General features: G+C 44.5%; 1 protein-coding gene across 3 annotated transcripts in view; it reads left to right on the top strand.

The window, feature by feature from the left end:
- LOC139575066 (xylosyl- and glucuronyltransferase LARGE2s) overlaps positions 1-12,987 on the top strand; it is a 232,745-nt gene that overhangs the window by 179,497 nt on the left and 40,261 nt on the right. For all 3 annotated transcript variants that reach the window (XM_071400041.1, XM_071400040.1, XM_071400042.1), the window contains one exon: positions 9,780-9,894. The gene's annotated coding sequence lies outside the window, so the exon portion shown is untranslated. The remainder of the gene's footprint in view (positions 1-9,779; positions 9,895-12,987) is intronic.

Here is a 12,987-nt window from a genome sequence, read left to right as displayed (position 1 = left end):
ATCAGTTACCTGATCTGGAATAGAGTTCCATGTAGTCATGGCTCTATGTAGTACTGTGCGCCTCCCATAGTCTGTTCTGGACTTGTGGACTGTGAAGAGACCTCTGGTGGCATATCTTGTGGGGTATGCATGGGTGTCTGAACTGTGTGCCAGTGGTTCAGACTGATTGGTCGGCTATTTGAGCCAGTAAAGGGGGCTTTACTATTCTTGGGTAGCGGAATGACTTTATCCTCCCTCCAGACTTGAGGGCACACACTTTCTAGTAGGCTTAAATTGAAGATGTGGCAATATTGTCTGCTATTATCCTCAGTAATGTTCCATCCAGATTGTCAGACCCCGGTGGCTTGTCATTGTTGATAGACAACAATAATTGTTCACCTCTTCCACACTGACTTTACGGAATTCAAAAGCAATATTTTTGTCTTTCATAATTTGATCCGATATACTTGGATGTGTAATGTCAGCATTTGTTGCTGGCATGTCATCCCTAAGTTTACTTATTTTGCCAATGGAAAAGTAATTAAAGTAGTTGGCAATATCAGTGGGCTTTGTGATGAATGAGCCATCTGATTCAATAAATGATGGAGCCGAGTTGGCTTTATTTATTTGAGTGCCCCAAAGCTTTTTACTATCATTCTTTATATAATTTATCTTTGTTTCATAGTATAGTTTATTTTTCTTTAGTTTATTCACATGATTTCTTAATTTTCAATATGTTTGCCAATCAGTTGGGCTACCAGTCTTACTTGCCAAACCTTTTGCCTCATCCCTCTCAACCACACAATTTTTCAATTCCTCATCAATCCAAGGGGATTTAACAGTTTTTACAGTCATTTGCTTAATGGGTGCGTGCTTATTAGTAACTGGAATAAGCAATTTCATAAATGTGTCAAGTGCAGCATCTGGTTGCTCCTCATTGCACACCACAGACCAGCAAATATTATTTACATCATCAACATATGAATCACCACAAAAATTATTGTATGACCTCTTATATACTCACTATATTAGGCCCAGCCTTTGGATCTTTAGTTTTCCTAGATATGCCTATTATATTGTGATCCCTACATCCTATATATTTGAATACTGCTTTAAAGCAAATTTCTGCAGCATTAGTAAAGATGGGATCAATACATGTTGATGATTTCATTCCTGTGCTGTTACCAACTACCCTGGTAGGTTGACTGACAAGCTGAACCAGGTTGCAGGCACTGGTTACTGGGTACTTTGAATGCTAAAATCAGTTCTTTAAAATCCTTTTTCAAATGTTCAGAGTTAGCCCTCCTGCTGTTGTTTGACCCCACATGGACTACGGCAGTTTCAGCTCCTGGCATCTGTCGTAGAACAGTCAGAAGCAGCCTTGTTATGTCCTGTACTCGTGCTCCTGGGTAGCACAGGGAACCGAGATGTTTCTCACCATAGAGCTGCCTATGATGACAGCTGGTGATGTTGAATGGGCCTGTGTCTCAGGTAGCCTCACGGTCTGATGAGGCTGGGAGCTCCGAGGATCTGAACCCGAGGTTGAAGCCACCGGAGAGGGAGACAGAACCGAGGACGTAGACGCAGGCACCTCCGGATCTGATCTTGAATGGGAAGCCCCCAAGGAAGAAGGCGCCGGAACCTCTGGACCCAGGGCGGCAAAGCTGTTTCTGGTCTATGTCAGATCTGGGTTCAACATCTCCATGGAGACCTCCATTGCCAGAGGATGCTTTCTTCGACTTCCACGGCGAGTGACGTACCTCCATGGCTGGTTGGTTGGGTCGAGAACAGCTCCTTCTCCAGGGAAGGGCGAGACCCAATCGGGGATGGAACCCTGCTGAGCACCGGCCAGTCGGCTGTGGAGAGCCGACACGGTGGCAAAACTTCCACCAGGCCAGAGTGGCGTCCGGCAAATGGGGTGGAAGAAAAATAAAACGTAGGCGGGCGTGGATTCCCCAGTAGCTGGGCTTTCGTGTCTCTCCCCCTATGCTGAATCAGGCAGGATCTCAGGACAGACAGCAGTGCTCAGAGCAACTAAGCCCAACAGAGCTGCAGGAGCCAAAATAAAATAGAAGTATATAAAAACACTGTCAGGTTTCAAACATACGTCACAAATCTTGCTGTTGTGATGGCACACTGTGGTATTTCACCCAATAGATATGGGAGTTTATCAGAATTTGATTTGTTTTCAAAAGATCTGAAAGAAATATGTCAATCTAATATGGTCATACATTTGGCGGGAGATTAGGAAGTGCAGCTCAGTTTTACACCTCTATTTTGTGGGCAGTGTGCACATAGCCTGTCTTCTCTTGAGAGCCAGTATCAAGGCTATGCTATGCTCTCTCAATAGCAAGGCTACGCTCACTTAGTCTTTACATAGTCAAAGCTTTCCTTAATTTTGGGTCAGTCACAGTGGTCAGGTATTCTGCCAATGTTTACTCTCTTGTTTAGGGCCAAATAGCATTCTAGTTTGCTCTGTTTTTTAATAATTATTTCCAATGTCAAGTATCTTTTTGTTTTCTCATGATTTGGTTTGGTCTAATTGTGTTGCTCTGTGGGGTCTCTTCGTATTTGTGAACAGAGCCCCAGAACCATCTCTCTCCCTATGGTTAGTGTTAATATTGATGATGTGATTGGTTTCATATGCACTTTTAACCTGGTCTAAAAAAAACTTGCATGCATGTGTGGGTATAGTCATGGCCATAGTGTGTGGTAGGTACACTCATCCGCTTCTACACTTCTCTGCCTCTGTTCCCTTTTATACCCTCTGTGTATGTGGTCTATATTTATATGGCTATAGCAAGGTAAGCCCATGTGTGACTGGGGTATGTTGTGGGTGTCTGGTAGTGCAGTGAACAGATAAGGCCTCTCACCTACTTCTATCCAGACTACAAGTTACCGGTGTTCATGGTTATTACATGGTAAAAGCTCTTCCTGTGTGTTATACTCCTTGTTTACATTACACTTTGGTCACAGATAGAACAATGAGACAGATATTTCACCGGATGTATAAATGTGAAGCCTCTGCTTGGCTTTTCTACTCACTACCAAATATGGTAGTGAGAGGAAGCCCAGTGGCCGGCAGTGGGAGAAGATGGAACGAGATGGATTTTGGCCGACATTCTGCAGATTTTCTCATCAAAGAAACGTTTGATCCCAATACAGTTTTCTGTTCCCAAAACTAGAATATGTTACGAACAGAGTGGAGTAAGTTTTGTAAACTTTACCCTTTGGCCAACTTTAAAAAAAAAATGGTGTAGTATTGAAGGAGTGCGAAGGCGAATTGAGTTATTGCTCACACGCAATTCGGCTATGCCCACCTCCTTGCTTGTTCTGCCCACTATGACTCATTTGTTCCCATTTGAAATTGGTTAAGTTATAAATAATATTTGCCTTGTTACAGGGGAGGGCCTGAAGAGAACAGACAAACACACACACTCAGTCACTCGCTCACGGGTGGAGGTGAAAGGAAGTAAAAGTAAATTGCTTGTGCTTGTTTGTTCTGGGACGCACACTAAAATGATAAAAGACAGGGGGAAAAGCAGGTGCAGGGAGAAGGAAACATGCAGTGGTAGAAAAAGCACCCAATTGTCATACTTGAGTAAAAGAAAATTAGAAAATTAGAAAATTACTGAAGTAAAAGTGAAAGTCACCAAGTAAAAGTAATGTAATTAAGTATCAAAAGCAAAAATCAAAAGTTAGTCTGCCAGATCAGTGGCAATAGGGATGATCAGGGATGCTCTCTTGATGAGAGAGAGAAAGAGAATTTTAGCCTAATGCAATTAGTGGAGGGAGGGGGCGACTTCAAGCGAATTCTCTGGTAAATGTCAAACCCAGGTTCTTTGAATACATGTTCACATCGTAGAGTGTTTGTGTGTGACCAACAGGAACTCAGTCTCCCTTTCGAAATGTGACGTTTTATGGACATTTTAAGTTTAGGCATTCATTCTGGCGGGTTAGGGCTCAGGTTTTGAGATAGGGTTAATACACACACACACACTGGAAACACAAGGGGATGGGATTCAGTCAGGTTGTGTATGAATGTGGGAAGAGAGTGTGTGTGTGTGAACCCTCCCCTTTTAACACCATCTGATACCCTGACTGCCAGTTTGGTGAAAGTCACACATGTTATCGCCATATACACCAAACTCCAGTGTGTGTTTGTATATGTGTGTGTCTGTCTGCGCATGTGTACTTGCGCTCGTGTGTGTGTCCTAGCCTTTTGTCTGCTGCTGTTCCCTTAGTGGTGCGTTCAGAGGCTAGCATTGATTCACACTTGACACCATCTCCAGAGAGTGGGGTGGATCGGTGACGATGTGTTGAATGCAGCTGTAGTTTTATAGGGTTGTCAAGTTGGACCGAGCTCATCATGAAAATCCTCTTCAACTTCATCCAGATATTCAACAATCTCCCATTGGGAAGCCCAATGTAGCAACCCTAGATTGCTAGCATACTGGTGCGGGTGTTGTTGCGTCACTAACTGCTAACTGCATTGACAGTGGGAGATGTGATGTGCGCTAAGCTAAAGTGGCGGCTGTGGGAAATGGCTACCGTTGCTCTGTATGCTAAGCTAATGTAGCACTGTGCTACTTTGGGGGACATGAGTGTAATGGAGCAGAGAGAGATTACTGTTCTACATTACCTTCATTATCTCTGCGGTCGTTCCTGAAGAGAGAACAATATCCCGTGAGGTTATAATTGGATTGTTCTTAAGGGCAGTGTGTGTTTTGACTAGTCATGCATGGAATGTTTCGAGGGATACAGACACACACACATGCACGCATGCCCTTTTAATGAGGGTCATTTGGCTATACAGTACAGTATCTTTCTCATCCAAAACACTCATCTCACACAGGTCGCACTCTACACCCACTCAATAGGCCTACACACCAAACTCACTCACTGCTCCCAAACTATAACCCTCATTTGAGAAGTTTTATTCTGGATTTGTACAGTACATTGGAAACGTAAAAAAATATTATATCCTCTTCTTTGCCCTGTTCACTTATCGTGACGACATCCAATCTCTCTTTGCGCACAAGGAAGTCAATTAATTCTAAACAGCAATGTCATTTTTTCAGTTTTTGCTGCTAGCAGTAAGAAGTCATAATCTTTTTAAAGAAACATTTTAATGTCTATTTTAAGACTGTCAGCTGTGCCTTGTTGGAGCCACCACTCTCGCTCTACATCTCCCGTTCTCTCTTTCTACCCCCTCTCCATTTCCCTTTCCCTCTGCTTACTCTTCTTTCTCTCTCTGCCCCCGTCTTCCCCTTGTTCTCTCTTTCTCCTTTTCTCCCTCTCTCACTCGCTCTCTCTTTCCTCTTCTTACTCTCTTTTTTTCTCTGATTCGTGTCTCTGACTGGCTCGTGTCCATATGTACAGCCCAGACCCTGCTTGATTGATGATGAGTCAGAGTGTCAGACTGATTGACTGGATTGCTTGATTAGTGGGAAGTGCTATCTCTACTATCTCCCCGAGTGTTTTATCTCTGTAATACGTAAAGAAACACTGGCCTTCCCTCCCTACCTATGACCATCTCTCCCTTCACCCCTCCCCTCCTCTTCTTTCATCTCACTTCACCCCTCCTCTCCCCCAGACAGTGTGGCTCTGTTTGGGGTATAGTAGGTTTTCCTCCCATTCTCCCTGGTCGTATAGAGCTTTACGGCAGCCATTCCATTATAGGCCAATCTGGCCCAGTCATGTCAACATCAGTGGGCTGTTACCATACTGGGCTGCTGTTAACAGACAAACAATGGCAATACTCCAGCTATTAACAGTCAACGAGAGGAGAAGAATAGACAGAGACCTCATGTGGATCTGAGAGTGTGTGGGTGTGTGGGTGTGCATGCGTGTGCTTGATTGGATGCGTGCGTGAGTGTGTGTGTGTGGCTCAGTGTGTAACTTTAATGCCTCAGGCCCCTGCTGTCAGTGTCTAATATGGAGACTGTTGTGTAGGTGAGTATGTGTCTACCCAAAGGCAGACATTTCTTGAGCTTTTGACAGAGGTCACGTCCTCTGTTCTCTCTAAGAATGAGATGGCCATCTGGAAACACAGCAAGGAGGAGAGAAGGATGGGCGAAGGACAAAATACACTTGTTCTGTTACTTACTCTCTTTGCTCTTGCTTCCATCTTAAAATACCCCAGTCTTTTCAGCCTCCTTCTGTCTCTTATAATGTAGTACCGTGTGACTGAGACACTCTCGAAGTCTTTAATGAGCTCTCATTCACTCTCATTGATTGTCTTTATCCGGCGCCGACAGAGATGGCCGCCTCACGTCGCGTTCTCAGGAAACTATGCAGTATTTAGTTTTTTTAATGTATTATTACTTACATTGTTACCCCAGGAAATCTTAAGTTTTATTTACATACAGCCGGGAGGAACTATTGGATATAAGAGCAACGTCACCTTACCAACATTACGACCAGGAATACGACTTTCCCGAAGCGGATCCTCTGTTTGGACCACCATCCAGGACAATGGATTGGATCGTAGACGAGCACATCGCGCACCGCTCCCGAGTTTACTACTCGCCAATGTCCAGTCTCTTGACAACAAGGTAGACGAAATCTGAGCAAGGTTTGCCTTCCAGAGAGACATCAGAGATTGTAACGTTCTTTGTTTCACGGAAACGTGGCTTACTCGAGACACTATCGGAGTCGGTACAGCCACCTGGTTTCTTCACGCATCGCGCCGACAGAAACAAACATCTCTCTGGTAAGAAGAAGGGCGGGGGGTATGCCTTATGATTAACGAGGCGTGGTGTGATCATAACAACATACAGGAACTCAAGTCCTTTTGCTCACCTGACCTAGAATTCCTTACAATCAAATGTTGACCGCATTATCTACCAAGAGAATTCTCTTCGATTATAATCACAGCCGTATATATCCCCCCAAGCAGACACATCGATGGCCCTGGATGAACTTCATTGGACTCTATGTAAACTGGAAACCACATATCTGGAGGCTGCATTCATTGTAGCTGGTGATTTTAACAAGGCTATTTTAACATATGCTTTTATCAGCATATCGATGGCGCTACCCGGGCGGAAAAAATCCTGGACCATTGTTACTCTAACTTCCGCGACGCATACAAAGCCCTGCCCTGCCCTCCTTTCGGAAAATCTGACCACGACTCCATTTTGTTGCTCCCAGCCTATTGACAGAAACTCAAACAAGAAACGGCCCATGCTCAGGTCTGTTCAACGCTGGTCCGACCAATCTGATTCCACGCTTCAAGATTGCTTTGATCACGTGGACTGGGATATGTTCCGCATAGCGTCGGACAACAACATTGATGTATACGCCGATTCGGTGAGCGAGTTTATTAGCAAGTGCATCGGTGATGTTGTATCCACAGCTACTATTAAAACCTTCCCCAACCAGAAACCGTGGATTGATGGCAGCATTCGTGCAAAACTGAAAGTGCGAACCACTGCTTTTAAGCAGGGCAAGGTGACCGGTAACATGACCAAATACAAACAGTGTAGCTATTCCCTCCGCAAGGCAATCAAACAAGCTAAGCGTCAGTATAGAGACAAAGCCGAGTCGCAACTCAACGGCTCAGACACGAGAGGTATGTGGCAGGGTCTACAGTCAATCACGGACTACAAAAAGAAAATCAGCCCCATCGCGGACCACAATGTCCCTGCTCCCAGACAAACTAAACAACTTCTTTGCTCGCTTTGACGTCAATACAGTGCCAACGACACGGCCGGCTACCAAAACCTGCGGGCTCTCCTTCACCGCAGCCAACGTGAGTAAAACATTTAAACGCGTTAACCCTCGCAAGGCTGCCGGCCCAGACGGCATTCATAGCCGGGTCCTCAGAGCATGTGCAGACCAGCTGGCTGGTGTGTTTACGGACATATTCAATCACCCTTATCCCAGTCTGCTGTTCCCACATGCATCAAGAGGGCCACCATTGTTCCAGTTCCCAAGAAAGCTAAGGTAACTGAGCTAAATGACTATCGCCCCGTAGCACTCACCTCCGTCATCATGAGGTGCTTTGAGAAACTAGTCAAGGATCATATCACCTCCACCCTACCTGACACCCTAGACCCACTCCAATTTGCTTACCGCCCCAATAGGTCCACAGACGACGCAATCACAATCACACTGCACACTGTCCTAACCCACCTGGACAAGAGGAATACCTGTGTAAGAAGGCTGTTCATCGACTACAGCTCAGCATTTAACAACATAGTACCCTCTAAACTCGTCATTAAGCTCAAGACCCTGGGTCTCGACCCTGCCCTGTGCAACTGGGTCCTGGACTTCCTGACGGGCCGCCCCCAGGTGGTGAGATTAGGAAACAACATCTCCACCCCGCTGATCCTCAACACTGGGGCCCCACAAGGGTGCGTTCTCAGCCCTCTCCTGTACTCCCTGTTCACCCACGACTGCGTGGCCATGCACGCCTCCAACTCAATCATCAAGTTTGCAGACGACACTACAGTGGTAGGCTTGATTACCAACAACGACGAGACGGCCTACAGGGAGGAGGTGAGGGCCCTCGGAGTGTGGTGTCAGGAAAATAACCTTACACTCAACGTCAACAAAACAAAGGAGATGATCATGGACAGGGAACAGCAAAGGGTGCACCCCCCTATCCACATCGACGGGCAGTAGTGGAGAAGGTGGAAAGTTTTAAGTTCCTCGGTGTACACATCACGGACAAACTGAAATGGTCCACCCACACAGACAGTGTGGTGAAGAAGGCGCAGCAGTGCCTCTTCAACCTCAGGAGGCTGAAGAAATTTTGCTTGTCACCAAAAACACTCACAAACTTTTACAGATGCACAATCGAGAGCATCCTGTCGAGCTGTATCACTGCCTGGTACGGCAACTGCTCCGCCCACAACCATAAGGCTCTCCAGAGGGTAGTGAGGTCTGCACAACGCGTCACCGGGGGAAAACTACCTGCTCTCCAGGACACCTACACCACCCAATGTCACAGGAAAGCCAAAAAGATCATCAAGGACAACAACCACCCGAGCCACTGCCTGTTCACCCCGCTATCATCCAGAAGGCGAGGTCAGTACAGCGGCATCAAAGCTGGGACCGAGCGACTGAAAAACAGCTTTTATCTCAAGGCCATCAGACTGTTAAACAGCCATCACTAACATTGAGTGGCTGCTGCCAACATACTGACTCAATCTCTAGTCACTTTAATAATAAAAAATTGTATGTAATAAATGTATCACTAGTCACTTTAAACTATGCCACTTTATATAATGTTTCCATACCTTACACCACTCATCTCAAATGTATATACTGTACTCTATACCATCTACTGCATCTTGCCTATGCCTTTCGGCCGTCGTTGATCCATATATATTTTTATGTACGTATTCTTATTCATTCCTTTACACTTGTGTGTATAAGGTAGTTGTTGTGAAATTGTTAATTACTTCTTAGATATTACTGCATGGTCTGAACTAGAAGCACAAGCATTTCGCTACACTCGCATTAACAACTGCTAACCATGTGCATGTGACAAATAAGCATTGATTTGATTTGATTTATTCACTGTATGTCTGGGCAACATATAATTGAGAGGCTACAGAAAGTTAAGATTTTGCCAAAAGATAGGCATTCTCTGGCACACTGGCACACACTTGAATGTTCTGTAAAAAATGTAATCTAACATATACTATGATTGATTGATTAAACAAACTCTTTTTTGTTTATGGTACTTTTGATCAACGTGTATGCTATTTGTTATCCAAATCCCTGAGCACGATTTTATGTTATTTATCTTCAGCTGTAATGCTCACTGTTTCCCTGTTTCTTTCCAGGTTGAGAGAGGGAGGATTTCCCTCTTGTATTACCCTCTTTCCAGGCTGACCGGTGAGGTGTCCTAGTACTGAGAGGTTGCTTTTCCCATTGACTGAATTTCAGATAGCGAACCTGGTGAGTAACCAATGGGAATTCTTAGCTTTCAAATATCTGGATGTCATTGGCAACTTTGTTGTTTGTGTGAGTGTGTAAGTGCATGTATCTTTGTCTGTAACGTGTGTGTGTGTGTGTGTGTGTGTGTGTGTTTTTTATTTTTTTATTTTTTTATTTTACCGTTATTTTACCAGGTAAGTTGACTGAGAACACGTTCTCATTTGCAGCAACGACCTGGGGAATAGTTACAGGGGAGAGGAGGGGGATGAATGAGCCAATTATAAACTGGGGATTATTAGGTGACCATGATGGTTGAGGGCCAGATTGGGAATTTAGCCAGGACACCGGGGTTAACACCCCTACTCTTACGATAAGTGCCATGGGATCTTTAATGACCTCAGAGAGTCAGGACACCCGTTTAACGTCCCATCCGAAAGACGGCACCCTACACAGGGCAGTGTCCCCAATCACTGCCCTGGGGCATTGGGATATTTTTTAGACCAGAGGAAAGAGTGCCTCCTACTGGCCCTCCAACACCACTTCCAGCAGCATCTGGTCTCCCATCCAGGGACTGACCAGGACCGACCCTGCTTAGCTTCAGAAGCAAGCCAACAGTGGTATGCAGGGTGGTATGCTGCTGGCTGCTGTGTGTGTGTGTGTGTGAGTTCATTGCTCAAAGTAATGTACAGTGATGTACACCAAAGTTCTGAATGTAAAACCCAGAGCCATTGATATGAACTAGTTATTACAACAGCATGTCTGATTTTAAACATACGTCTCAGTAGTGGTAATCCTGTTACTGGATCTCTGCATTGGTGATACATACGCACACACACATACACACTCACACACCCTGCAAGTTGCAGGGAAGATAGGTCAGCTTGTATGAATGTGGAAGGGTGTGTGCCTGCATGCCTGTGTCTATGCGTGTTTCTAACTGTACCCTGCGAAGCTTCGTATAGTGTGGTTCCATAAGCCTCGGCGCAGCAGCGCTAGACTGGGTCTTTCTGCTGATATCTGTGTTGTTATCCCCCATCTGTCAGCCTGCTGTCTGCCTGGCCTCCATTGCTTTGATCCATGCACACTTAACATTTCTTGCTATGGCTTTGCTTTAGATTTGTCCTCATTAAACATTTAAAACACAATCTATATTCACAGCCAGATGTGGTGGTGTGTGGGTAAGTTTGTTTGTGTGTGTGAGTGATGCGCGGGTTGACTCATAACACGCAGTCCCCGCGATTATATCCACGGGGCAGGCACGTTTAGGGTCATGACGCCTCACAAGTCCTCAACTGGCAGGTTCATTAAATAGTACCCACAAAACACCAGTCACAACGTTAACAGTGAAGAGGCGTCTTCGGGATGCTGGCCTTCTAGGCAGAGTTTCAAAGAAAAATGCATAGCTCAGGCTGGCTAATAAAAATAAAAGATTTAGATGGGCAAAAGAACACAGACACTGGACAGAGGAACTCTGCCTAGAAGGCCAGCATACCGGAGTCACGTCTTCACTGTTGACGTTGAGACTGGGGTTTTACGGGTACTATTTAATGAAGCTGCCAGTTGAGGACTTGTGATGCGTCTGTTTCTCAAACTAGACACTCTAATGTACTTGTCCTCTTGCTCAGTTGTGCACGGGGCCTCCCACTCCTCTTTCTATTCTGGTTAGAGCCAGTTTGTGCTGTTCTGTGAAGGGAGTAGTACACAGCGTTGTACGAGATCTTCAGTTTCTTGGCAATTTCTTGCATGGAATAGCCTTAATTTCTCAGAACAAGAATAGACTGACGAGTTTCAGAAGAAAGTTATTTGTTTCTGGCCATTTTGAGCCTGTATTCGAACCCACAAATGCTGATGCTCCAGATACTCAACTAGTCTAAAGAAGGCCAGTTTTATTGCTTCTTCAATCAGGACATCAGTTTTCAACTGTGCTAACATAATTGCAAAAGTGTTTTCAAAAGATCAATTAGCCTTTTAAAATGATCAACTTGGATTAGCTAACACAACATGCCATTAGAACACAGGAGTGATGGTTGCTGATAATGGGCCTCTGTATGCCTATGTAGATATTCCATAAAGAATCTACCGTTTCCAGCTACAATAGTCATGTACAACATTAACATTGTCTACACTGTATTTCTGATCAATTTGATGTTATTTTAATGGACAAAAAATGTGTTTTTCTTTCAAAAATAAGGACATTTCTAAGTGACCCCAAACTTTTGAACGGTAGTGTATTTGAAGGGCCTACATGTGGCCTATCAACTTTCAGTGAAAGCTTTTGTTGAATGTTTTGTGCATATGAATTAATTGAATATTGCCAAATGCATCAGTAAACAAATATATTTCACCTATTTAATGCAAACCTTGCTGTTAGCGCAAAGCAGCATGCTTTAACATTTTAAAATTAAATTAAATTGAACCTTTATTTAACTAGGCATGTCAGTTAATAACAAATTCTTATTTACAATGACAGCCTACCCCGGCCAAACCCTCCCCTAACCCGGACGACGCTTGGCCAATTGTGCGCCGCCTTATGGGACTCCCGATCACAGCTGGTTGTGATACAGCCCGGGTTCGAACCAGGGTCTGTGGTGACGCCTCTAGCACTGAGATGGCACAAAACTGACATAAATGCTTGGAAATGATAACTTAACTTTCTCATCCATAGCCTTAAAACACTGTTTAGGTCACATCTGAAGGCTGGGGGGCATTTAGGACGTACTGCGGATTGCTAAAATATCCTAATGATTATGATCACACTTCCTCAATTCAAATATTGTGGCGACACTATACCAAAAATGGTTTGGTATGGTTTAGAAACGTGGGAACCAAGTTCTAGTTATCAGCGTGGCCCCATCACCTGGACATGTTGAAATATTGTATCTTCATGCCTCGAATAAAAACCTTCAGGCTTCCCTCATAACTAAAATCAGAATTTCAGGCGGCAGTTTGGAATAAACTAATCCCATCCGAATCGTCCTCTGGAATAATGACAAAATCAACACTCTTTAGTAATACTAGTCCCGTGCAAATAGGTCTTTGGTCATGTGCATGCAATGCATACATGTGGCACGTAAAGAGAGCAAGGGTTTTTACCTTTATTTAACTAGGCAAGTC

This window comes from Salvelinus alpinus, chromosome 5 (assembly GCF_045679555.1).
Source record: "Salvelinus alpinus chromosome 5, SLU_Salpinus.1, whole genome shotgun sequence".
NCBI classification, from domain to species: domain Eukaryota; kingdom Metazoa; phylum Chordata; class Actinopteri; order Salmoniformes; family Salmonidae; genus Salvelinus; species Salvelinus alpinus.
This window is presented reverse-complemented; position numbering and strand designations above follow the sequence as displayed.